Here is a 26,428-nt window from a genome sequence, read left to right as displayed (position 1 = left end):
TGGAAACTATACTTCTGTTAATGTAGCTTAAAGTAGCATTTGCCTTTTTTGTAGCCACGTCACACTGTTGGCTCATCTTTAGCTTGTGATCTATGACAATCCCAAGATTCTTCTCACTTGCAGTATTGCTGAACCAGGTATCCCACATCTTATAATTGTGCATTTGATTTCTTTTTCTGAGGTCCGTACTTTGCACTTATCCCTGTTGCATTTCATTCTGTTAATTTCAGTCCAGTCAGTCAAGATCATTTTGTATTTTTTCATGTCTTCTGGGATATGAGCTATTCCACTCAATTTTGGGTAATCCATAGATTTGACAAGCATTCCCTGTCATTAATAAAAATGTTGATGAGCACTTAACCCAGGACTGAACCTTAGGATACCCCAATTATTACTGTATTTTTCTGTGTATAAGATGCCCCCATGTAAGACACCCACACTTTTCTAACCCAAAATTAAGAAATAAGTGGGGCTTAGCAAGTATAGGGGGAAAGGGATCAAAGCACTGAAGGATCGCTTTGATCCCCGCTTTCTCCCTTCGTGCTAAGCCCCGCAGGGCTTAGTAAAAGGAGGGGGAAAGGGATAGAAGCTATGCCGCGACTGCATGATCGTTTTGATTCCTTTCCCCCTTATACAGCCATGGGATTGTTTTGAGCCTTTCCCCCTCCTTTTGATAGGCCCCATGGGACTTAGTAAGCAAAGGGAAAGCAAAGATCAAAGCCATCCTGCAGCACTTTGATCCCTGCTTTCCTTTTGCTAAGGCTTAGCAAGTGGAGGGGAAAACAGGGATCAGAGCCCTGCAGGATCACTTTCATCCCTGCTTTCCCCTCCACTTGTTTTTTCTCTCCTTAGCTTACATCAGTGTATAAGACAACTCTTAATTTTTAGTCTAAAGATTTTAGACAAAAGTATAGTCTTATACATGGAAAAATACAGTTAGATAGTTTGCTTCCCACTTTTTCTATAGCATTCTCACCTATTCTAAAAATGTGACTCTTCTAATGGTTAGTAGATAACAGCAAGATATTTAAATCAAGATATGCTCTTACTTTCATTGTGCCCTTTTATACTTGGGGTCACCCACCTCTGAAAATGAATTTGACTCTCGGGATATAACTGGTCACCCCTCTTTGACCTAATGCCAGGCAATGAATAGACATTTCTTCACCATGGGCACTCACATCCCTCATTTCCTCCTCTTTGAGACTCCACTGTCATACTATTTGAAACCATATATTCTATATGAAAAATGAACACTCCATAAGTTCTTCCCCCAGCAGTTCCTATTTATAGGGGCAATCCTTGTGTTTAGGAGTTGGAGATTACTATCTTGGTTTAGCATATGGGAAATGTCTTTTTCAACAGATTTTGGGCATCATTATCTTCAGCTCTGTTGTGTTTGTGTAGGAGTTGGGTGATTCTTTTAAGGACTGATGTAGTAATTGGTCTACAGGATGGCAGTCTCCATAAAAGCATACTATACAATTGCTTGGCTTGTCTGTGAGAGCAGCCAGTTTGACTGATCTCCTCCCTGAAATGTCATATTTCAGCTGCCATTCCACTTGGCTTCAGCTCAGCCTGAGATGTGACAGCAGGGAGCATTCCATCAGCTCCACTGAGAGAGCAGTTGCCTCTTGGCTTCTCCCCTCCTTAGCTTGCTTTCATACAAGCTGGTTATGATAAGAACTACTCCATCACTTTATGAAGAGCTGCCTATGTTTGTTTTCCTCTGCCCTGCTCCACTCTTTTTTCCTTTTGTGTTAGGCCACAGCAGACTTCAAAGCTTATGCGATCTATTTTATGTTTTACTAGGGTGCCCAAGATCCATTCCAGTGGTTGTCATATGCAAAAGATGCTGAAATGCGGAAATGACACCTTTGTTCAACAAGTTGTTGAGTTCAAACACTGAGCTCTCTGTCCTTCTGCCAAAAAATAAATAAATCAATTCCTGATAACCAGGACGACCACTTTTCTAATAGCAAAAAAGAGGCAATGAGTAATGAGAGACAAGACAAAGCAGGGTACTGTTTAACTCAGGGTTTGCATATTTATTTATATTTATTTATTAAAGTATTTCTGACCTGCCTTAGATAAACAGTTCTCAGAGGAAGACATAATGAATAAAATTATCTTAAAACAGTTGAGCCACTTGAAAACACTTTAATGAGCTAAACAAACAAAAACTATAAAACTGATAAATTGGAAACCAAGTCACGAGCTTACTAAGGGCTGAATGCTGTGAACAACCAGAGTTGACTTAGCACCAACATGTCAGTGCCTTTCAGAACTCCACTGGTTCTTGATGCCCTTGATGCTTCCACTGTATAACAAAGAATAATGGTGAACAGCACTTCCTCTGCTTGCCCCACTCAGACAGCTGATGAACAGGCAGGCAATAAAATATATTGCTCTTCTTTGATACCGCCAGTGTTGTCTGGGCCCCAGTGAGAGCGGTGATATAGTAGTAAATGGACAAATACGTTGGGTGGGCAGGCACTTGTTTGTGGGCTACTGCCCAACCATCCTGGAGGAATGAAGCAAGGCACTGAAGGTAGGTTGAAAGATGGACCACACTTCATTAAAACATTAAATACAACATCCCCTTTCACAAGGGGGGCAAATGTAGGGTGGAATCCTGCTCTGGGCCTGGGACAAGCCTTGCCCCAGACACAGACCTTAACTGGTTGACCTCTGGTAAAATATAGGAACCCCCCCCCCCCCAGGATGCAGGCCAGATGAGACTCCTGACTTTAGGTGGTGTGCACCTCAGGGCACCCCAGTCTCCTCCCCCTCCCTGTGCCAAAACCACTGGGCCTTCAATATTAGGAGGTGGGAGAGTTTCACGCCCATATTGGTGCCAGTTTGAACTCACCATCCAAATCATAACTTTTGCCACTACATGCCACGGCATATGGGTTATTCTGTATGCCCCACGTCCCTCAAACAGCCCCAAAATTTTGGAACTAAGGCCCCCTTGAATATCACACAGAAATAAGTCCAGGCTCATAGCAGATAAATGGACACTTCTATACAATTCGGGATGCTCCACTCAAATGTCTGGGTATACCATCAAGGTCCCAAGAACAGCTACAACTGCTCCTGCAATCTCCTGGTTCACACCATGCCAGGCCTTGTCAACACACCCACTTGATCCTCCAAACCCACCATGGCAGCATTGCTGGCTACACAATATACTGTACAGTGAAGGGAACTTGGTCACTAAGGCCCACAGATCAGCAGTCATCTGCAAGGTAAGAGACTTATTTGTCATCCTAGCTAATTTGTTCCCACCCAGGTGAACCACAATTATATTGAAATGCAAATCAGGAAACACTTTGGTGACCAAATCCATGAAGTTGCCCCATACAAAGTGTCTTCAGCTTTGCTACTCCAACACTGTCCAAGGGCAAAGACCCAGGTTCTGCCCCCAGCTGGAATGATGAGCAAACTTGACTTCCCAAAACACAGAACTATGTCCAACCAGTAGAACACGAAGCCTACTAGATTGTTTGACTGTATCAAACTGAATGTCTGAACGTCTGGCTCTCTGGTCATATCCTGAATCCTCCAGCATTGAGCGATTCCCCTCACCCCACAAAATAAAAAAAATCTAAATAATGCACTACCTGCACTACCTGCAAGAACCCCATCCTGTGTTTCAGTGTCCACTCCAAAAATGAACTAAAATGCTCAAAGGCAGCACAGGATATAGAACAACCCTCTAGCCTATCCATACAAAAACAACCCTCAAATGAGAAAGTTTGCAACCCAATGTCCTCTGGGTGCACTGGGAGGAGACAAAATGATGTTATATTTTGCCAACTGCACCCCCACTCTTCATGTACACACCATGTGTACTACTGCATCAAATGACATCTATTGGATGCTGCATAGCTCCTGGAGGATCTGTTCTTTCACTGAATTCACCTCCAGAGTAGACAAATTATGAATCAAACAAAATTCACCAGCTGCCTTCATTGGTACCACCCCCAGGGGACACCTTAAAGTTAAGTCACCAGTGGTGCTGGGAATGGACCCAACACCTGACCTTCCAAAATGTCCTTTTGGATCTGGATCCACAGAACCCCTTCTAGTCCCAGAACCAATTTCAAAATCTTGGACAGCATCACTCTACTATCCCCTTTAACTTGAATTTTAAAAAAAGAAACCTTAAACCCCTCTAACAGATAGCTGGCTGTCTCCCTATCCAGATAGGCCCTCAACTACTACTCCAGGACTGGGCTGGGGCCCTTTTGGTAAATTTGCAAACCCAGGAGGTGGCATCTTTCTACCTACAAGCTCCTTCCCTCCCATTGAACCTCCTTTCCCCCACAAGCATACTGCCAATGCATGCAGCCCACCACATGCAGTGCATTGGTACCAGAACTTGGTCACTTACACAGCTTCCTATTGCAAGACCTTCGTGTGCTGAACTCCCAACAGATGAGGTAGGGTTGAACCACCTAGCCACGAATGCATGGGGGCTGCACCTTATGAAGACCTCTGAACAAGTTGGCTGCTATTGAAGTGGTCCCTCAACAGCGGATGACGCAAAGTCATGATGTGCAACCAAAGAACATTATCCTGGACAGCTTATGGCATACAGTATTACAATGAATTGCTGCCTGCATATGGAATCCTTAATTGTATAATAACAATACATGATCCAGGAAATCAGTGAAAGTCTGGTATATCAAACTTAATATTTAAAAAGGAAAAAGGCCCTGCTCAGCTGTGCTTGCACTGTTGACCCTGTGAAGGTAATAAACCCAGGAAGCCAGCTGGCCCAACATTGATCAGGCTTGCATTTCTGCATTTTCTCTCTCTCCCTTTCCTCCTTCTTCTCTGACTCCTTTTTTCCTTCACTTCTATATTCAACAGTTCAAAAATATCCACTAATCTCTCCAAATCTTCTCCAGTATTTCTGGGAGGAGATGGTCCCCCAATGGCAAGGACTGGTTCCTGCGAGGAAGTGCATTCCTTGCCATGGAGTTATACCCTGTGTCTGGAATGGGCAGAAAAGACTTTTCTGACTCCTTAGCTCCCAAACCTGGTTCCTGGCTTGGCAAGGACCACTGCGGATACAGGGCTGCCCAGGGCTGTGCCAGTGCATCTCAGCCTGCTGTGCTGGACATACTGGTCCCTGAAGGAGCCGGCGGTCCAGGACCTCTGCAGGGGCAGGACTGACAGGTTAGCCGGCTCCCAAAGCCAAATGCAAGAGCTAAATGAGATGCCCAATGTAGGGGAGGCCTCACCTGGTGCTGACACTCCCTGGAGTGCAACCACATGTCCACTTGCCCTCATCTTACTCTGGAAGTCAGCCCCCATGGCCTGGTCCGAGCCACAACTCCCTGTAACAGCCTCTAATGTGACACCATCCTCCATCTGGGACCCAGACTCCACCACCGTTGGACTTGTTCGACTTCTGCCTCTGCCTCTCTCACCTCCTCTGAACTCTGGAATCACTTGCGACCGCTGGCTCTGACTGACCTGCTCTCTCTTGCTTTTGAAAACCACAATCCGAGACAGCATGATGTCAGCTATCTGCCTCAGCTCATCCAAACTAGATCTCTGAACCCTCTAGCCTTTCCAGCCTCTCTAGCCAGAACCCTCTCCCTTTCAAGCACTCTGAGTTTCCCCATTTTGGCTCCCTTGCTTTATTATTATTATTATTATTATTATTATTATTATTATTATTATTATTATTATTATTATTATTATTATTATTATTATTATTATTATTATTATTATTATTATTATTATTATTATTATTATTATTATTATTATTATTATTATTATTAAATTCCTCCTGGGCTCACGAGAGTCTCACCAACTCCCAAACTGCTCAGCCCAACCACCTTCTATTTTTTTAATTAGGGGAGCCCTAATGCTTAGCCCCCTCCCCCCAAACTCTGAGTCGTTGTCGTGTGCAACTGTACAACCCCCTCTGCTGGCCTCCAATCTGCCTCTCCTGACCAAGGCAAAAATGGAAGTGCCTTGCTTTTTGTGACAGAGCTTCCCTCCAATAATCCATGAGCAAAGGTAGGCAGCCTTTAAGGGCTAACCTGAGTCCCCACGCCCATCAGGCCACTTTGTACACTCCTCCTGCGTGTGCCTTGCCCAGGCAGGTAGACAAAGAGCTCCTGCCCCCACAATAACAGTTGCAGAAGTAGCCTTACTTGAGTGTGGGCACCTGGGCGGTGGCTCACTTGCCAACCCATGATGCTAGACCTCCCTTGACCTTCCTACCCATTTGTGTATTCACAAAATATAGTGCAATGCTTCCACCAAACCTCCAGCAGAATATAAGCATGAGGCAGTTACATAGAAGGAGAAATGTTCCCTCACATATCTGGGAACAAGCCACATAGGGCTTTGAAAACCATAACAAATACTGTACCTTGAATCTGCACTGGACAAATAATGGCAACCTAACACAATTCTTTTAAAGTGGTGCCAGGTAATTTCTCTGGTGTTTCTGAAAGCTGTCTAGCTGTTTCATATTGGAGTATCTGAAGCCTCTGAGCTGTCAACAAGGGCTGCTCCATATAAAGCTCATTATAACAATCTAAAGTAGAAATTACTAGTGTACAAGTTACTCTGGCATATTTTAAGTTATACTATATAGATGACTATTTAGAAATAATTACTGTAAGCTAAATAGAAATATTATCTCTTTTTTTCCTGTACTGGGGAAGTTGTGACCAAGTGTCTTTTCGTTAAAATGAGAGAAGGTGAGCTTTTCTCACTTTGATAACCCTAGAACAACAACTGCTATGTTTCAGCTTTTGAAAGTACTGTAGTAGACTGACTGTTCATTTGTGGGCTCTCTGTTTAGCTTTGAGGGTGAAATAAGGCTTCAGCTTCCCATGCCTGCAGTGACTGCATTTTCTTACAAATATAGAAAGAGTGCCATCCATTTCCAGAACCTGATTAGCATTTCCTTTGTTGCATGATTGTCTGAGAGAAGTAGCAGCTAAACGAGCCAGTCAGATCGTGCTAATTTGCATGTTAATGAAGCCCATAGCACACAGCCCATAGAACACAGACAGGCTGGTAAAGGGAGTTGAGTAAGGAGATGTCCATACAATGCAGCTTGCTTCAGCATTCAGAAAGGGAGGGAAGAAAAGGCCAGATTCAGACACCCAGATGGCTGAATTGATAGGCAGACAGCTGGCTTACAGAGGCAGGTTGGACAAGAGGATGAACTCCTTGGATGCTGGGGAATGCAGGCTGGGGAGACAGAGTGATCAATAGGTGACAACTTGGGAATGGGAACATTTTATAGAGGTCAACTGAAATTGCTCAGGGTAGAAACAGACATTATAGATACCTGGATTGAGAGTTGAAAATGCATTAGTGGGTGATATCACTGAAATAGTTTGTCATATTTAAGAAATTAAAGAATCTTGGACCAAAGTCTTGAAGACTAATCACAAGAGCAAAACAAACAAACAAACAAAAAACAACAAAGAAAACCTCCCAAACAAACTAATTTGCAAATTCTGGCCTAAGGAAGAAGCTTGTGCTGTGGCACTCACATACAAACAGACCTGAAAGATTTCCCTTTTCTAATCACAGTTTGCCTTTAACATATGATTCTGCCTGCAGAAGTTATTTTTTACAGAATATCTCTCAGACTGTTTCATTCTCAAATTCCCTGCCACCACCATCACCAAAAACAAACAAAAAAAGCCCTCACTATGTAGAGTTTTAGCTGAATGTCCAACATCATTTTTTGTTTTTTTTTAAAAACCAAATGGTCTAGAACAGGCTTGTCCAACCTGTGGCCCAAGGGCCGCATGCAGCCCAGCCAGCTCGTAATGCGGGCCGGTGCAATTTTTTATTTTAAAAGAAATTCCAAAGTTTCCAGTTACACTGCTGGCGCTTGCAGCCGGAATATGGCCGGGGCATGTCACAACAGTAGAGGGGGAGAGAGGGAAGGAAGGAAGGAGTGGGAGGGGAGGGGACAGGGGGGCTGCGTGATTGCATTGTGCCGTCCCCGTCAATAGGTGAACCCCCTCCCGGCCCCATAAAGCCACCGGAGTTGAAGCTGGCAGCCTCTGCTGTCTGAGATCGCAGCTGCTGGTAAGCGCGCTTGGAGCAGGGCTGCGGAGGATGGCTAGGGCTGCCCCCCCCCATGTGGCCCAAACCAAATGTAGGTGCGACCCAAACCAAATTTTCATCTTCTAATGTGGCCCAGGGAAGGTGAAAGGTTGGATACCCCTGGTCTAGAACAATGTCAGGTCTATAGATGCAAAATAATAGTCAAAGGTGGCAACATAGATGATGTTGCTGCCAGTTGTACTCTTCTATAAACTCACAGAAAGACATGCATAAATGTATAGATACGTATACAGAGATAGTCTGTCTTCCTTCCTTCCTTCCTTCCTTCCTTCCTTCCTTCCTTCCTTCCTTCCTTCCTTCCTTCTATTCATCATCAGTCCTTCCTTCCTTCCTTCCTTCCTTCCTTCCTTCCTTCCTTCCTTCCTTCCTTCCTTCCTTCCTTCCTTCCTTCCTTCCTTCCTTCCTTCCTTCTCATATATGTACATACACAAGAAGACACAAGAAACTTTTTTATACTGAATTAGGCCATTGGTCCATTAGCACAATGTTACTGACACTAACTGATAGCAGCTCTTCTATTCATACCGGGGGATTGAATCTAGGATCTTCTGCATACAAAGCAAATATACATACATATAAGGCAGATGTGGGGAGAAGAAGCCATGTGAATACCTTTGCTAACAATGAGCCCATGAGGAAATTAAGGAGTTTCACTTTTGCCTTTAAAAAGTCAGTGGAATAAGTTGTTCCCTGCTCCGCCAGTGGCAATGTAGGGGCTATTTTGTTCAGCCCAATGGATGAAAAACTCTTGCCTGTGATTGCAAAGTTTGTAAACAGAGAGAGAGAGATGGGTAAGAAAGAACGTTTGTTCCCTAGGAGCATGAATTAGGCCCTCAGCATCTTGATTTAGGTATAGAATACCAATACAGTGGTGCCTTGACTTATGAACATCCCGACTTACAACCATTTTGAGTTACGACCAGCTCTGTCTGCAAAATTTTGCTTCAACTTGTGGCCAGAGCTTCCAGTTACGAACAGAAAAAGGCAGGGGGGAAAGGCGGGAAATTCAAATTGCTAACCATTGGTAGGTGAAGAGGCTGCTTCTTTGTAGCTCTTTTGTCCCAATGGTGTGTGATCGGAGGAGACTTCGGACTACCTGGTAAAGTAAGGTGTTGCCTTCTGCTTTTTAAAAACTGTTCTGGGTGGGTTTTGCAGCGTGGTTTGGGCTGGGTGATGGGATTATGTTTCTATGCTGTGTTGGGTCTTGGAGGGTTTGTTTGTTTTTTGGTTATTTTCCCCATTTCCAATGGGTCTTGGGGGGTTTGTTTGCTTTTTGGGTTTTTTCTATTTCCGATGGGTCTTGGGGGGGTTTCCTTGCTTTTGGGGTTTTTTCCTCATTTCTGATGGGTCTTGGGGGGTTGCTTGCTTCTTTTTTTGCATTTCCGATGGGTCTTGCATGCTTCGCTTGCTTTCTGCTTTGCTTTTTTGAATTTCTGATGGGTCTTGCACACTTTGCTTGCTTTTCTCCCGCCCCCCACTTCAGCTGGAATGGATTAATCACATTTCCAATGGGTGATTTTTTCAGCTACAGCTGCTCTCTTCCAGCATTACATTTCTTAACTGTCCAGTTTCCACACCCAGACATTGTGACTGAAAACACAAGAGTGGAGGGTCTTGGTCTCCAATTACACATCCTTATACTTGATTATCTTTTCTAATTCCTTCATTGCTGCCCTTGTTAGTCCCAATCTTCTGATTTCTTGGTTTCAGTTTCCATTTGGACATCATCATAGGCATCCTTCAGTCTCGAGAGACTATGGTAACATGCTCTGAATCGAGGAATGTCCTCTCCAGAGCATGAAGCCCGGGTAAGGTAATATGGAGGATAGGCTGTTACCCAAGCAGCAGATCCCCCCTCTCCACATTGCTGAAATGGTCCAATGGAAAGGCAAGAGCCAATACGACTGGTTCCAGCAACGTCGCAGGAGTTGGCAGAACGACACGAGCTGCCTTCGGGACTCCAGCTCCGGATTTTGCCTCGAGGTTAACTCCTGAAGCCTTTTCCATTGGTGGATATAGCCACAAGGCAGTGGAGGTTTGAAATCGGAGTTTTCCTTCTCCTAGATGGGCTGCCTTCCATGGCTGACGAGCCCCACCTACCTGGCCTGCTCTTTAATAGTGCAAAAGTATGATCTGATCCTTAAAACTTTCCTAACTCCCCGGCTTATGCAAATCTAATTGGCTTTCCTATTTACCATATTAAGGCCAGATACAAAATTTGAGAATTACGCGCGCCGTTAGGCCCCACCCCCAGGCCATGTGGTCAGGAGACAAAAGGAAAGCCCAGGAAAAAAAAACTCAGCATGGCATCCATGCAAACAGACCTGGCCTTCGCCCTCAGCCCAGCTTCCTAGGGAAAAGAGTCCAGGGTCCTGGGACATGCTCTTTTACAGCAGGAAGTCCCACCCCTAGGCCCCACCCCCAGGCCATGTGGTCAGGAGACAAAAGGAAAGCCCAGGAAAAAAAAAACTCAGCATGGCATCCATGCAAACAGACCTGGCCTTCGCCCTCAGCCCAGCTTCCTAGGGAAAAGAGTCCAGGGTCCTGGGACATGCTCTTTTACAGCAGGAAGTCCCACCCCTAGGCCCCACCCCCAGGCCATGTGGTCAGGAGACAAAAGGAAAGCCCAGGGAAAAAAAAACTCAGCATGGCATCCATGCAAACAGACCTGGCCTTCGCCCTCAGCCCAGCTTCCTAGGGAAAAGAGTCCAGGGTCCTGGGACATGCTCTTTTACAGCAGGAAGTCCCACCCCTAGGCCCCACCCCCAGGCCATGTGGTCAGGAGACAAAAGGAAAGCCCAGGAAAAAAAAACAGATGGTTGAATAAAGGTATATAAAATCTCTAACTATTTCAATTTCTTAATTGTCAACATTAAAGTCATGTAGTTCTTCATGAAAAGGAGCAATAGGAAGACAAACTGGTAGCAATAGGTTGTATTTGTTATTGTATTTTAATTTATAGCCTTGAAAATTCAGTCTCTGGAACTACCTTATTGGAGCGCTGGATCCATGTACAGGGCTGGTTTGAGACTTTTTTGGGCATGCATCTCTATTATTTCTTTACGTGGGGTAGAATCCAGGTTGCGTTGAATTTGTATTGTTGTGGTGGTAGTTGTTTCTATGGTTTGATGGGGAAAATGCAGATCTTTTGCAGTTTATTGTGTTAATAGTGCCCATAACCCCCCCATAGAATCAAGTAAATGATGCATCAGGTGCAAGACCCACCCTATGGGGTCATCTTCTGCTGTGAATCTAGATTCCCATCAGAATTGTCATTGCTGATTCTCCTCACTTTTCTTTCTCACCCTACTCCCAAAAGAGAGGCAGACATTTTGGTTGGGAGATTAAATTATGGTGATGATGATTTAAAGTTACAACCAGCCTTCTGTGTCCCTATTAGTTTATCTGCTGTTTAGGCAGGCAGTGCTTACAGGCTTCATAAACTGCTGCTGCTGAGATCACTGGGAGTGGATTAAGAGACACTGACCTGACTGAGAAGCTATCACCATGCCCCACAATGCAAACGTTTAACTGGGATGTTTTCTAAGATGGCCCTGCTTTAAAGGACCCCGCTCCATGCTTTTGTCACACAAAGGTTGTTTGAGAATACCCCATGGTTGCAATTATTCGGGTGTACCTTGAGGAAGCACAAAAGTCCTGGACCAAACTCAGAAAGGAAATTGGGATGGAATGTAATCTTCAAGAAGTACCTTCACACCAATGCCTCTTCTCACAGTTTGATTGTGTACTCATACATAACAAGCACACTGTGAGCCATGGCTATATCCTGAGTGTGGTTTGGCAGTACATTGGCCAATATCCTGTTTGTACCAGTGTAGTGTAAAGTTAGACCAGTATTAATGTTGGAGTTTTTGCAACCTCGCATGCTGCCTTTGGCAGTTTTGGCTGGGAGGGCCCTTTCCCAGTTGGAGTGACCATGAATCTATCCAGCAGTAACCAATTGTTCCTTCCCTGCCTCTGAATTCACGGAGAGCCCCACCTCTCTGCTGAATGCTTTTTCCCTCTCTTGAGTCTGTTGGAAATAATGAGTGTGTTCAGGCCTATTTGCTGAAAAGAGTCATGTTCGTTAGTTTGCGGTTTGATCTCGTCACTTGCAAATAATGAAAATGGTTTTTCTCCTACTAATACCTCAGTTTTTGAAACTGTAGGGCCAGTTAATGAGAAAATGGGTGGTGTACTCTGGGGAACCTGAAGCTACAGTATTCTGCTCTGTGAAACCCTGCATTTCTGCTGCACAGAAAGAGAAATTTAACCAGAAATTCAAAACTCTGCAACACTGAATGCGCAAAGTGTTTCAGCCAGCAACAAGGGATTGTGCCAAGCCATTATGCAGTTGGCCATGTATGCCCAGCATTGATTGTGCAATGTGGTGGCAGAAATGCTTTTGGTGATAACACTTCTTTGTTAGCCATTGCACAGCTACCATGAATGGAACCTTGAGTGGCATGTGCATAGTTGAGCATCAGGGTTTTGGTCACTGTGTGTGCTATATGAGATATTTAAGGAGTGGTTTCACTAGTCCTAACCTCCCCGCACATGACTTTCTATGGCGAAGCAGCCATTTAAACCCTGATCTCCCAAGTCCTAGATTGTTACCCTATCCACTGTGTGATATTGGTTCTGCAACTATCCCCCTGGAAAAAAGCTCCAATAAAATAACACACCTTACAATAAAACAACTGAATACGGCAAAATAAAATGGAAATACTAACATATGGGAATATTTAAATATGAAAAGAGTCAGCAATAAACTCCATGTTAACTGCAAATCCCCAAAAGGATTATCTACAAGCTTTATGTCCTTCCCTTGCCTTAGGAAGTAACTAGAAATGTATTTGCCCTACTGTTTGGGTCGTGTTTCTCACTGTTCCTTTCTACATTTTTTCCATTGGTAACATGATGTTATCACTAATTGTGAGAAGTTCCCGTCTTTTGGCATTGTTCCAGTATACTTTTTATTTGACTGGTAGGACATAAGAATGGTTTTTTGCCCAGTTTAGTGCTATAGCTTTAGTGCTAAACTGATACAGCTCTACTTCAAATGTTTATTATGTCTTGTCAGTTCAGTGCTATTTCACTTGCTAAATATTAACAAGGGAGATTTGAATGCTGGCAAAAGGAATAGGTAAGACAGTGATGGTATTAGGAGAGAAAGGGGAGGGGGCTGCGTGATGTGTAGTTACTTAAATCCATGGAATAATTAAGTATTTCTATGTGAATGGAGACAGCGATTTAAACACTAGGATGTGGTACAGAGAAGTTCACTTCAGCCTGGGAAAAATATCTGTGTGGTTATATCCTTATTACGAGAATTATTAGTCTGTAATATTAAGCCATACATGTCCTTTATGCATACAAATGCTGACCAACCCTGCTGAGCTGTTATAAGAATTGTAATGTGTTCTGTGTGAAATCCTATGAACACTCTCAATTGCCACTGAAAATACAAAGCATTCTTTAGCGTTATTCATGGTGCTGGATTTGAGTTGAAGTGAGAACTTCTGGATTTATCCCCTATGGACGTAACAGTATGCAGAGCTCTGCCATGGAATCTCATGAAGCTGCTGGCAATAGTTAGCCATTTCTGGAACATCTCACACACCTGAAAAACCCTATTAAAGCGATGATAAAAGTCATCATAAGTTGCAAGTGACTTAATGGAACATAATATCAATAAAAGTTAGCATGTTGTAGTAGATTCTTAGATGTAAGAATAATTGATAATTGAAGACAGTAGGTTTTAAAATACTGCTGCTGTTGCTAGAGTAGGAGGGGAGAAAGGATAGTAATAGCATAAATATCACACATAGACTGTCCCAACTGTGTTAACCACTGCTACTACAATTTGCCACTAATATAAGGTTGTAGGCAAGTCATATTAATAGGTACTTTGCTGACTCTCTTCTTACCATTGCTGTAGTAGTGTAATATTCAGCAGCATCAACACCTACCTGTAATATGCGACTTCATGAGCCCTCACCCCAATCTCCTGCAAAAGACAGACCAATTTGATTATGCAGTCTCTTGTTTCTAGGCAGAGAATACATAAATTGTAATAATCTGCCTCATCTGTGCTAGTGTAGTCCAGTTTCACGTGCTATTAAAAACATCACAGATTAAATGTTGTTCTTAAATCCTTTCTGTGGCAGAAGCTGCAGTCAAGATTGCAAATCTTAAAAAAACAAGCTCAAGAAGGGAGAAACAGGAAAAGAGTGGATGCTGCTATTGAAACAGGAACAGATGGAAAAGCACCCACATGAAAATAGATTTGAATGTATTATCATCTACTAATAATTAGTAAGCCACATCAACAGAAGAAGTTGGACTGTGATGCTTCATTTTCCAGGTGTGATGTTCTTGGGCCATATCCCATACAACAGGAGGCTGCTTTGTAAATCATTTTTAGTTTCAGGGATTATCTGCATTTTAGTGACAGATCTATGAAATACCTGTGATTGATTGCTGTGAACCTGTAACACAGTGTAAGAAAAACAGTTTCTGAAACTTCCCAGTTGGGCTGCACAGTGTTCAATATCTTTGCAAAGGGTGTGTGGGATCTGTGAGGGGAGGAGAGAGTCTCCCCTTTTCCTAGGATAGGGATTCATGATTCAGACAATGAGATAAAGTCTCCGGCCTTTTAAGCAATCAGTACTTCTCTCATCTTGGGCTGAAGCTACACACTCCAGAAAAAGTGGATTGAATTCCCAGTGACTCCTGTTTTTGCATAGGACTCAAGTTTTAAAATGGCAACAAATCCACATTAAACACACACACACACACACACACACACACACACACACACACACACACACACACACACACACACACACACACACACACACACACACACACACACACACACACACACACACACACACACACACACACACACACACACACATATTAGGACTTGTGTCCAAGTTTTGGCCCTGATTGCTACCCTCACTATTCCTCTGGCAGATTGGCATGGGTCCTTTTGGCCCCTGCTTGCTCACTGGCTGGCTCTTTCCACGTTACCAGGTCGAGAAGCCTACCCAGTAGGCCTTCCACCCCACACCATGTTTTCAGCTGGACCCATGAGGGGGCAGTGTAGGTTCTTCAAATTAGCCAGACAGTAGTCCATAATGTGGGCATATTCCTGGATGCCTCCTCTATTCTGTTTTCTCTACTTATGAGAAGTACTGCGCTGCTCATCACCCAATTCTCCTGAAGTGGGACTGGGCAAACTTAGAGAAGCTTGAAGAAAAGCTCTTCTTCTCAATTTCAAGCAACTATTGACACACAATGAGATACGAAACACTGACATGATAATGAGGGCTACTGTATACCTGCTACAAACCCAGATGCCAGGTCTGCCCTCACATTTATTATGGCAATACAACCACCAGACCTGGCCATGTCACACACAACATCAAGGGCACCTTTATTTGTTCCTCAGATAATGTGCACTATGCTATGTTTTGCCAGCAGTGCCCCTCTGCACTGTACAGAGGAGAAACAGGACAACCTCTATGCAAAAAAAAATTAATAGACATAAATTAGACATCAGAAATAGCAATACACAGAAACATGTCTCAGATACTCTTCACAAGATATAAAAGTTTGTATTTTTGAGAAGGAAAACTACAGAATAAGAACCCAGAAGGAAACAGGTGAGATAAAATTTATACACGTGCTGGACACCCATATCAATGGTTTAGTCAAGATTTCTTAAGTAATTATCAAATGAAATAAATAATTGTGTTGTTATCAACTGTTATTTTCCTTCCTTGCAGAACCACACCTCAAAATTCTCTGTATTCTAACTCATATATCTGAGAAAATGAACCATGTTCCACAAAAGCTTATATGAAAATATAGCAGCTAGTCATCAAAGCGACACAGCATCTTTTTGCTTTAATTTTTATGATCAAGGTATCTCCCCTGCCAAGTAAGTATTGTCTTGTGTTTATTGTTCCTGTTCATTTTATGCTTGCACAAACTAACATGGTACAACCCAAAAAGTGAAAGGTTTCAGAAAACCAGTATCTTTATGCAGAGGCCATTTGTAGAAGTCAGACGTAATAGCAGATATGCAAGATGTGGACTCTACTTGTTTCCTTACACTAGTTTAGTTGCTCCCAAGAGTTCCAAGATATTTTGAGTATTTACATATACTGATACCTATAGATTGCTGTTAATTGTAGTTTTCTCAATGGAAATCTAGTGTGTTATAATTAATATTTGCTTAGACATATCCCCAGATTAATCAATACTCACTCTTGTATAATTTAGCCTTCTATGATTGGCAGGATGAAGAAGAGGAAATGAGAATTGTCACAGACATACTGTGGGAGTATGCAATGGACAAAAGGAAGAGGGACTGTATATTTAGTTTAAGTTAAGAAAAAAAATTATGCATGGAAAGATGTGGGTTGAAACTGTAATCACTCTTCCCCAAAGAGCTGAATTTAACCACCCCAAGCTTCCATATCTGTAGTCAGTTTTCCCTAAGTGTAATCCATATTATTTAGAGCTACGTTTCAACACTATAACATGCCTCCTCCCTTCCGTCTTCCATCTCTGTCTCCTCTCTCACACCTTCCCATTCTCAGTTCTGTCTCCCTGCCCTTGATCCTGATTGAGCCCAGATTTTTCAGCTATTCTTAGGGTGCAGTTCAACTGGCCATAAGAACTACAGTGGAATCAATTTTAGCCTCCTAAAAATCGATTTATAAATTCCCAGTCAAAAGATACAAGGGTGAAATCGATTTATTTGGGCTGCAAAGCAAGTTTTTTTTCAACCAGCCATCAGGGGATTTTTAAAAAATACCTTGCTTCTAAATCAATTAAATTTAATGCAATTTTGTGGGTGTGAACTCCGCTGTCATTTCAGTTTCTGCTGATGAAGGTTTGGGGTGGCAGGGGTACTGCCATTTTTCTATTATTATTTTTCAAATTCTTTCATTGTTGCATCACCTCATCAATATGTTTGGCATTACAACCACCATTGTCTCCATTCAGACAATGAAGGGGCTGGTGGAGCAGCAGAAGACAAGCAGGCACAGGGTGGGCATAGAGCAAGTGTGCCAAGAGTGGAGAATGGCCTGTGCACCAGCAGCATCACTGGCCCGCTGACCCAGGGAGTTGCTTCAGCCTGCCCAGCGGCTGAGCAGTGTGCCAACAGGTGCAGAGCAAGTGTGCTGGGAGTGTGGGTGCTCCGATAGCCAGCTGACCAGTGCTAGGGGAAACAGCAGTACCAGGTGAGTAATGGCATGTGTCAACATGACCTGCAGACTGCCCCTGCCCCCAGGAAGCAGCATCCGGTAGAGTCGTGCAGGAGCCGAAGCTCCCATTTCCATTTTTCCATCATTAACCAGCTGGGGGTCACTTCTCTGGTGCTGCAGTTTCTGGCAACTGTTATGACACCAGGGGGTGTGTTATAGGCACTTGATTTCATAAGGTATCACTTCCTTTTCTTTTCTTTTTTTTTTTGTAAAAGAAAATCAAAATCTTTAAGACGTGCATGCTCCTAAAACAGAAAGGAAACAAGTTGCTTTCATCAATGTAGCTGTGGAAACCAGTTTTAATTACCAGAAAGAAATCGATTTAATTTCAGTCAAAGTGAACATGGCTACCAATTTAATACCACAGGACTTGAACCTGATATATAAAAAAAGTTGGAACAGGAATTGATTCAAATTGCCAGTGAAACCACACCGTGAGTTTTGCAGTGGAAACGTTCATTTTGTGAAGAAGGGGGTGTTGGTTTCCTCCTAACATGGAGAAAAGTCTGCAGAGCTTGAAGGCAAGCTTAGAGTCATTCGCAGTTCTTGCAGTGTAAAATGATTTTTTTTACACTGATTCTGCCAGGCATTAAGCAAAGGGCATGGCAGTGGCGCTGCAAGAATCCTCTCACACATGACATCACAACTAATGTCAGGGACATTTTAATTGTACACATCCCTAAAGGGCCTGGATTGTTTGAGACAAAGGAACTGGTGGATATAACAAATCTAGAAGGACCCAGACTGGGGATGGGGGAAGGAAAGGAAGTGTAAGGGCTTGATTGGAGACTGCAGTAACAGCATGTAAATCAGTTACCAGATGGGTAACAGGTGTTTTTGGATGGCAATTCCTGGACACCTTTACCATCAGCTGTGCTAGCTGGGTTTCTGGGAACTGTAGTCCAAGAAAACTTAGGTTACCCGAAGTTGGGAACCACTATGTTGGACTAATCAGAATCAACGAAACCCCTCTTGAACAGGAGCAAATAGAATGTGCAGATGGACTCTAAGATCTGCAGATAATCACAGTTTGCTATCCTGGATAGTGGTACAAGCCACAACACCCCCACAAGGGAGAAATATTATCAGAATTAGGAGAGCTCCAAGTGCTTTGCAGAAGTACCGGAGGGTATATGATAACTTTAGAGAATAAAAGGAGTAGGGTAAAAATCCCCTTGGGAAGTGAGCATGCTTATGGCTGCAGAATTCTGTCTGAACTGTTTTGAGAAGTGGGGACAGAGTGAAATATCTGGAAATATGGGTACTATTTGGCTTCCATGCTGCCAGGTTTTGATGCAGGCCTGTGCATTCATATTTCGTATGCTTACTGATTTTGGCGTATTGCCTTTATGCTGATGAACAGAAGGCACTTCTGGGTCTGATTTGTTGCTGGGCTGTTTATTTAGATGACAAGCTATTGCTGAGACAACAAACTGGATGTACAATAGCTGGGGTAGACCTTTGAGCAATCTATAGCATGCATACTGACCCACCCATACTTTGGGCAGCAATTGTGAAAATGGGGAAAGTTACTTTTTGGAGTACAACTTACTAAATGCATAAGGCTTGAACAGAGCTATATAGATCCATGATCAGATCTCCCAGTATTTCTATTTTTAATAGGCTTGGGGAGGGAGAGAGAAGCAGGTTGCTCCAGTTTACTCAGAACTGTTCCATTGGGGAAGGAGCTTTTAAATCTTCTCCCATGTCTTTTTCTTGTTATGTACTCCTTTCATGTGTATGATTTCCCTAGCAGGGCAAATCACAACTGTAGGGAGAGGAAAACAGTGATGGAGAGGAGCAAGCTAACCTCTTCCCTTCAAAGCATTCCCAAAATAAGACTGCCTGGGACTAATTTCATGAAATATGTACAGAACCCACATTATGGCTTAAACCCTGATGTGTAGCTCTGTGTCCACAATGTGAAGCTGGTGAAAATCAGGCCAGGCCAGTAGTGCTATTCACAAAGTGCTTCCACATTCCTGTCAGTGGCTCACATACAGCAGCTGGGGGAACTCAAGTTGGGAGGGAGTAGTAGTCAAAGCAGGAACGCTGGAGGATATTCCACTAAATTTTGAGAAAGTGGTGAACAGCAAAGGGGACCTTGGAGAGCAAGCACCAGGAATAAAGAGAACCTCTCAAGATGCCACAACCAGTCCTACTGGTTCTTGGGCTGCATAAACCTGGGCACTCATTTCCAGCTTTCACACCGTATCTACTTTTTTGTCTGCCTGTCTGCTTGTTGATTTGTGAATGGGAAGTCGTGACTTGTATTTGCAGTTGTGACTGGCAGAGCCTCCTCTTGCTGCTGCTGCTGATGATGATCTTTGTCTCTTTCTCGTTGTACAGAGATCATAGAATCATAGAATAATTGAGTTGGAAGGAGCCGATCATGCCTGACAAATTTGCACAGGTGTAATTTTATGTTACGTTGAGACAAACGGGATCCAGGCCTTTATGTTGTTTGGCCTTAAAGGTGGCAGTGCATATTATATTGGAAGACTCAGTTTTCCACGTGCATACATGATCAGAGCTTGGGGTGGCGGGAAATCCTTTTTTTTTTTTGGAGTAGAAATTCCCCAAACCGCTAGCTATTATGGTGGAGCTGGCTGGGGGATTCTGCGAGTTGTAGTCGCAAAAGGACTAATATTTTCAAGCTCTGCATTTGATGAGATAGTATGAATATGGAATCAATGGCTGGAAGAAGCTGCTGACTGGAAGGAGAAGTACTTGACCTCTCCCTATTGCTTGTTTTCCCCATGGTTGCACTTACTTTTGACTTCAAACCCTGGGAATTATTAAAAGTAGCTGAGGAAGGGTAAAGAAATTGATGGGTGGGAAAGGAATAAGCAGATGATTCTCTCTTTTGATACTTTCCAAATTTGAGAACCTCATGCCTGCCTCCATAGATGCAGTTCCACCCTACTTAAATGGCCCGGAGTAAATTACTGTCTATCAGCTTTTATAACCTTGCAGCAGTATTGCAATGATAGCTAGGGAATGAGTAGCACACTTGATATGCTGAAAAGATAAAAAATGATAAATAATGCCAATAATACTGACAGCCTTGGGCAAGGAATTTCCCCCGTTTCTTCATCTGTAAATAAACATCTCAAGCACAAATAGGTGGCTAGCTACCTTGAGCCAAGAGACTTTGGGAGGGTTCCTGGGCTACACATAAACTCCAAAAGTAGGTATTTAACAGTGCTGTGTTATGTCAGAGGAGCACCTAACTCAGTATCATCTCCATCAGAAGTGGGCAACCAGGGCTCTCCTGATTTTGTTGAACTCCAGCTCTCGAAATCTTTCATCATCATCAGCTGTGCTGGCTAGGGAGCTGATGGGCGTTGCAGTTTAACAATATATAGATAGCTGTACAGTATCCATCTATGGTCTACCTGGATTAGCAAAGGGAACTCTATGTTTCAGATAAGGTGTTGGTGGTTTTTTCCCCCCTTTTGTTTTTCTTTTAGTTTTTTGTTGTGTTTTTTTTGTTTTGTTTTTTACCGCATCTAGGAATGCCATAGAATAAACTTGGGATCTTGCCTATCACACTTCTTTATGATAACTGAATTTGATTGTGTGCTGTCAAGTTGAATCCAACTCATGGTGACGTGCTCACAGTTTTCTAGATATAAAGCATTCAAAAGTGGTTTACTACTCCCTTCTTAGCCGGCCGGATAGTTGAGTGGTTTAGGCATCTGGCTGCAGAGCTAGAGATTGGGTGTGCAATACCTCTTTGTGCCTCCAGTGAGAAGAGCCAGCCTGTGTGCACTTTGGCAAGCTGCACAGTCTCAGGATGCCTCCAGAAGAAGGGAATGGGAAACCACTTTTGAGTATTCTCTACCTCGAAAACCCTGAAAAGGGTCGCCATAAGTCAAAATTGTTTTGACACCAGATTATTATTATTATTAGTCCATTATTTTGATAGCACTTTAGGAGTGTGCATCTTACCCAAGGCCATATTGTTGGTAGAATATGAAACTACACTAGTCACACATATTCTGAATGATGGTGGTCAGCCCTTTTTTCCCAGGAGTTACAGTGGGAAACTCCTAGATCTTGGCTGGACACCTAGGCACTCCAACCCATTGAGCTACATTGGCACCTCATATCAGTTGCATTCGAAGGCAGCTTAAGGCGCAAATGCACAAGGGAAATTTATCTTCTTATGCCCCAGTTAGATTGTAGCTTCAATTTGTGCCCACATGACACGGCCATTTTCCCAACCAGCAATGCAACTGAGGATAATTTCCCACTGACCTGGAGGCTTGTTGTTTTTGTTCTGGTGGTGTTTCAAATTATTCCTTAATGGTACAGCTTGTGTGTACAATCCTATTTATACTTTTTTGAAGTAAAGTCACTGTTGAAGGTGGCCACCATTACTGCTGGTTGCCGCCCGTCTAATTTTAATTTTTTTTAATGCGGCCACAGTGTTGATATGTTCTTAAACATATGTTGGCTGTTTTAAAGCACAATCTGGGTATGATGGACTTGCTTCTGCAGCCCATTCTGAAACTTTATCAATGGCTCTGACCACCAGGCGGGGGTGCCTGCTGCAATGAGTACAATACATGGCTTCCAGAAGCATCGGCACAACAGAGGCAAATACACCTATCATGAAACTGTACCCAACATATTAATGTACTGTTTAATTTCTTTAAAAAAATGGAAAGTTAAGGGGCTGCAGTGCCCCATAAACCAAGAGAGAAAATAAATCGGCAACATGGCGTAGCCAGCCATAACGATTCAAATTGAAGAAAATGAATCAGTAATGTTAAATCACATTGGGATGCTCATCCAGGTATAGATACCATGTGACCATGATCCACTACAAAAAAGGAATGGAAGTTTTGTTTGTTACATGTGGTACAAAGACTTCCAAGAGCTGTAAAGGAAAGGTGGATAAGCTGGGCTTCCCTTGTACAGCTAGATGATGGAAATGACTTAAGAAAACGCCATGATTTCACCCATGCCTTCCTCTTTTCTTAGCCACATATCCAAACAGTCTTATGCCAGTGATATTGTCTCATCATGATGCTGTTTTATTTCACACAAAAAAGGGCTTCTCTTTCTGTCTGAGATAAAAGTGGCAAATGTGATTCAGAGCATGAGTAGCTGCTTCACTTTGAAGAAAAAAGTTATGCCTGAAGCTGCATTCCACCCAAACAAGGAAAGGAATAAAGAAAGCTATACAGTACTTGCAAAAGTAAGGATTCTGTGGTCATTTCACATATTGCTGGACTACAGCTGCTGCCACCAGCTGCCACCATTGGCTGTACAATCTAAGGTTGATGGGAGATGCAGTTTAGCAGCAAGTGGAAAGTCACATGTTTTCCATTCCTGTCCCAACCACAGTTGTTTAAATATGTCATAAAGATGGCATAGACCACAGGGGCTGCTGAATAGGCCTCATCAGCCCTTATCCTTCACATAAGAGAGACAGTACTTCAGGTAATTCCATTGATTGATTGATTTGATTGATTGATTGATTGATTGGATTTTATAATGCCCATCTAGTGGCATGCCACTACATAAACATAAAATATCCAGCCTGCCCACTCATCAACAGGTAGTAGTAGTAGTAGTAGTAGTAGTAGTAGTAGTAGTAGTAGTAGTAGTAGTAATAATAATAATAATAATAATAATAATAATAATAATAATAATAATAATAATAATAATAATAATAATAATAATAATAATAATAATAATGATCCCAAAAGAACCTCAGGAGGGGTCTAGGAGGTCTCCTAGAGAGCCTCCTCATGGAATCAACAAATTTTAGAGCTTGGGGAAAATCCCAGAATCCCCCTTGCTACCATAGCCACTAGGAGTTGTAATCCAAAAAAAAAAAAAAAAAAAAAAAAGGAACTTTTTCCAGCCATGGTACTACAAATAACACAGATTAATTAGGTTTAACCACCCACATATACAAACCAGTTCAGGATTTCCCAGGTATTTCTTTGCTCAGTGGGTGAAATAATTTAGCCAGTGTCCTAATAGCGCACAAAATGGTCTATGCTGCATTCAGTCCCCCCCTCTGCTTCTACAAAGAGAAACCCAATAACCCATTGTAGAGGCTGAAATCCCGGTCATTTTCAATGGTGCAATCTCCAGTTTGTTTAATTGCAGGTTGGAGATCACGGGAACAAATGCAGACCAGTCTGGTGGCTGAGCCCTTATGCTCCAGGCTTGCCAACAGGAATCTAGTAGATATCTCAAAATCAAGAAACCAGTTCTAGAAGTTTTAATTTTCACTAGGAGGTCTTATGCAAAGTGAATAGATTATTATACTGTACTTGCTTTTTCAAGATCAAATTCACCCTGAGGCAACTATTATGAAACAGGATAGCCAAGAAGAATAGTTTTCTTCCTAGCTATTGTAACAAATGTGGCTTAACAGAAAGAACAGGAAGACTTTGAGAAAGGTTGCATCATCATCAACTCACTTCATTAAAAAGTCTCAGTGCCTCGACTCTGTACGTTTTGGCTGAAACGTATCTCTGGCCTTAAGCATTAAGATATCTTCAGTGAGTGCAAGAGATACCCCCCCACTTCACAACCCAATTGATCCCCAATGATTATCATGAAGTTGCCAGCTGAACCCCATTTTCCCATTGTTGTTATTATGTGCCATCAAGTCACTTCTGACTAGAAATGGGGATGAATTAAAAAAAAGAATCACGATGTTCGTCATAAATTTCAGATTCATTGCATATTTGCCACTTCATTTTTGTCCAATACTGAGACCCCAGCGAATATGAAGCAACAAAGTTTTATTGTTGATTTGTTGATTTGTCTATCCACCTTTTGGGGCCTTCTGCGCCTTCTGCAGCCTGCTGCTGCCAATCAGAAGATCTGGGCAACCCTGGGAGGGACCTGGAGGATCCTGGTTTGTCAGGGCAGACAACCAATAGCACTGCTGAAAGGGCTGTGGGGGGTGTATCTTTTTCAGAGGCTTTATAAGCATTTTCCCTGCAGCCGTTCTGCACTCCTGCTCAGAGTCTTGGCACAGGCAGTTGCAGCTGTGACTTGCTGTATTCAGCTTTTCACTATTGTGGCAGCAAAGCAAGCATGTTTCTATTTTACATTTATTTCATTATTATCATTCTCATTTGAAATACTTGGAATTTGGGGAGGACTTTCTAGTGTTACATTTTATTTCAAAGGCTAGTTATTTTTCAGGTTTAGGCTAGATTTAGGCTAGGGTGGGTTCTCTAGTGTGTCCCCATTTATTCCAAAGTGCATGTGTGGGTGGGTGGTTGCTTGCTGTGAGCTCCAGCCTCTACTCCTGTGTGCTGAAGAAGCACATACAAGTGGTGCCTCGCAAGATGAAAGTAATTCATTCTGCGAGTAGTGCTGCCTTGTGAAATTTTCGTCTTGCGAAAAGTGGTTTCCCATAGGAATGCATTGCAATGCATTCCTATGGGAACTTTGCAAGACGAATGCATTATTTTCATCTTGTGAGGCATTGGTCTTGGGGGGAATCATCTTGTGAAGCACGGCCATAGAAGAAGCCATTCGTCTTGCGGGTTTTTCATCCTGCGACACGTTCGTCTTGCGAGGCACCACTGTACTCAATTTTTTTAAAAACACTTTTTTTCTTTATCATTTTCATTAGTGGGACACTGGGGTGGGCTTTCTTTAGTTAGGCCAAATTTTAGCTCAAAACAATTATTTTTGAGGCATGTTTTCAGGTAGGGTGAGTAATCTCTTGAGGTGTGTGTGTACTTTACCCTTTGCCCTCATTTATTCCAGAGTGCCTTTGTGTATGTGTGTGGCTGGTTGCTAGCTGTGTGCTGTAGCCACTACTCCTGTGTGCTGAAAAAAGCACATCTTCAATTTAAATAACTTTTTTTTCTTTATTATTTTTATTAGTGGGGCATTAGTGGGGCTTTGTTTATCCAGGTCACATTTTAGTTGAAAAATTAATAATTTTTTGAGATGTGCATTTGGGCAGAGTGTGTGTAGTTGGGAATAGGTGTCTATTTAGTTATTTAAGGGTACACTGTTAGTTTTCCTGCTCCTTATCCCCCCCATTACTCTTTAATTTTTTTAAAAAAAATAAAACCTTCAATTCCTTCCCCACCATCCTGTTTCTCCTTTAAAAAATATCACCTTAGTTACACACTTTCTCTCCTGTACTACCCCACTTAGTGTTTCCTTCCCCGCACCTTTATTTGCACAGTGTGGTTAGGCAGGCGGGGATGGAGAGCAGGTGAAAATGAAGGGCAGTGGCCATGGAGTCTCTAAGGGGGAAAAGCCCGTGACTAGACCAGACGCCAACACCATTCCTCTCCTGGTGGCCTTGCAGAGCTTTCAGCAGAGCCCAAAGAACTTCTGCTCCTCTTCCTTGAGGAATCGGAGGAATTACTGGTTCCAGAGGATCCAGAATCCCACCCCCACCGTCCTTGGAACCAGTAATGGCAAAGCAGGCTTCCCAAACACCCCCATCCATGTCCCCAAACTTTTCGCCTCCATCCTCCCAGATCAGCAGCACTGGCACAGGGTCTTCACAGGACAACATCAGGCAGGGGCAGGCAGTGGGTCATTGTAGTGGCAAACAGGGCAGAGGGGCCCTGTGGGATAATTTCACAGCAGTCAACAATGACCCATGGCTGGTGCACTGCAATGCCTACCTTATGGTGGTCCGGAGGGGGTCAGACCCCAGGCATCTGTCCTCCACCACTCTCAGACAAGATCCAGAGAAGCACCATGCAAGGCTCCTGTCTGGGGAAAGTTGTTTGTCACCACCGTCTGGTGGGGGGGGGGGTAAGAGAGCAGCCCCAGGGGGAAAGTGGGGAGTCAGAAGGAGGCACCTCCTTCTGAAAGGACAGGCACGAGCGTTGCTGGAGCTGGGAACATGAGGCAGGCCATGTGTCACAAAGTTGTGTCCATTGGATCTGAACTGACCCTCAGCTGGTGGTCTAAGGGCAAGGCACAGGAGGCAGCCACTCATCTTGTTGCCTAGACAATTGCCCTGCTCAGGCTTCCACTGCCCATCGTTGAAGCCC

General features: G+C 43.1%; 2 long non-coding RNA genes across 3 annotated transcripts in view; one reads left to right on the top strand and one right to left on the bottom strand.

The window, feature by feature from the left end:
• The window catches only part of LOC144584302 (uncharacterized), a 128,811-nt gene extending 114,641 nt beyond the window's left edge, over window positions 1–14,170 (bottom strand). The window contains exon 1 of the long non-coding RNA XR_013538463.1: window positions 14,100–14,170. This is a non-coding gene — a long non-coding RNA (uncharacterized LOC144584302). The remainder of the gene's footprint in view (window positions 1–14,099) is intronic.
• Window positions 14,171–17,237: 3,067 nt separating this feature from the next.
• LOC140702022 (uncharacterized) overlaps window positions 17,238–26,428 on the top strand; it is a 32,526-nt gene continuing 23,335 nt past the window's right edge. For both annotated transcript variants that reach the window (XR_012081068.2, XR_013538462.1), the window contains exon 1: window positions 17,238–17,390. This is a non-coding gene — a long non-coding RNA (uncharacterized LOC140702022). The remainder of the gene's footprint in view (window positions 17,391–26,428) is intronic.

This window comes from Pogona vitticeps, chromosome 9, assembly GCF_051106095.1.
Source record: "Pogona vitticeps strain Pit_001003342236 chromosome 9, PviZW2.1, whole genome shotgun sequence".
In the NCBI taxonomy this organism is placed as follows: Eukaryota; Metazoa; Chordata; class Lepidosauria; order Squamata; family Agamidae; genus Pogona; species Pogona vitticeps.
The sequence above is the reverse complement of the archived record's forward strand: the minus strand, read 5'-3'. Positions and strand labels throughout refer to the sequence as shown.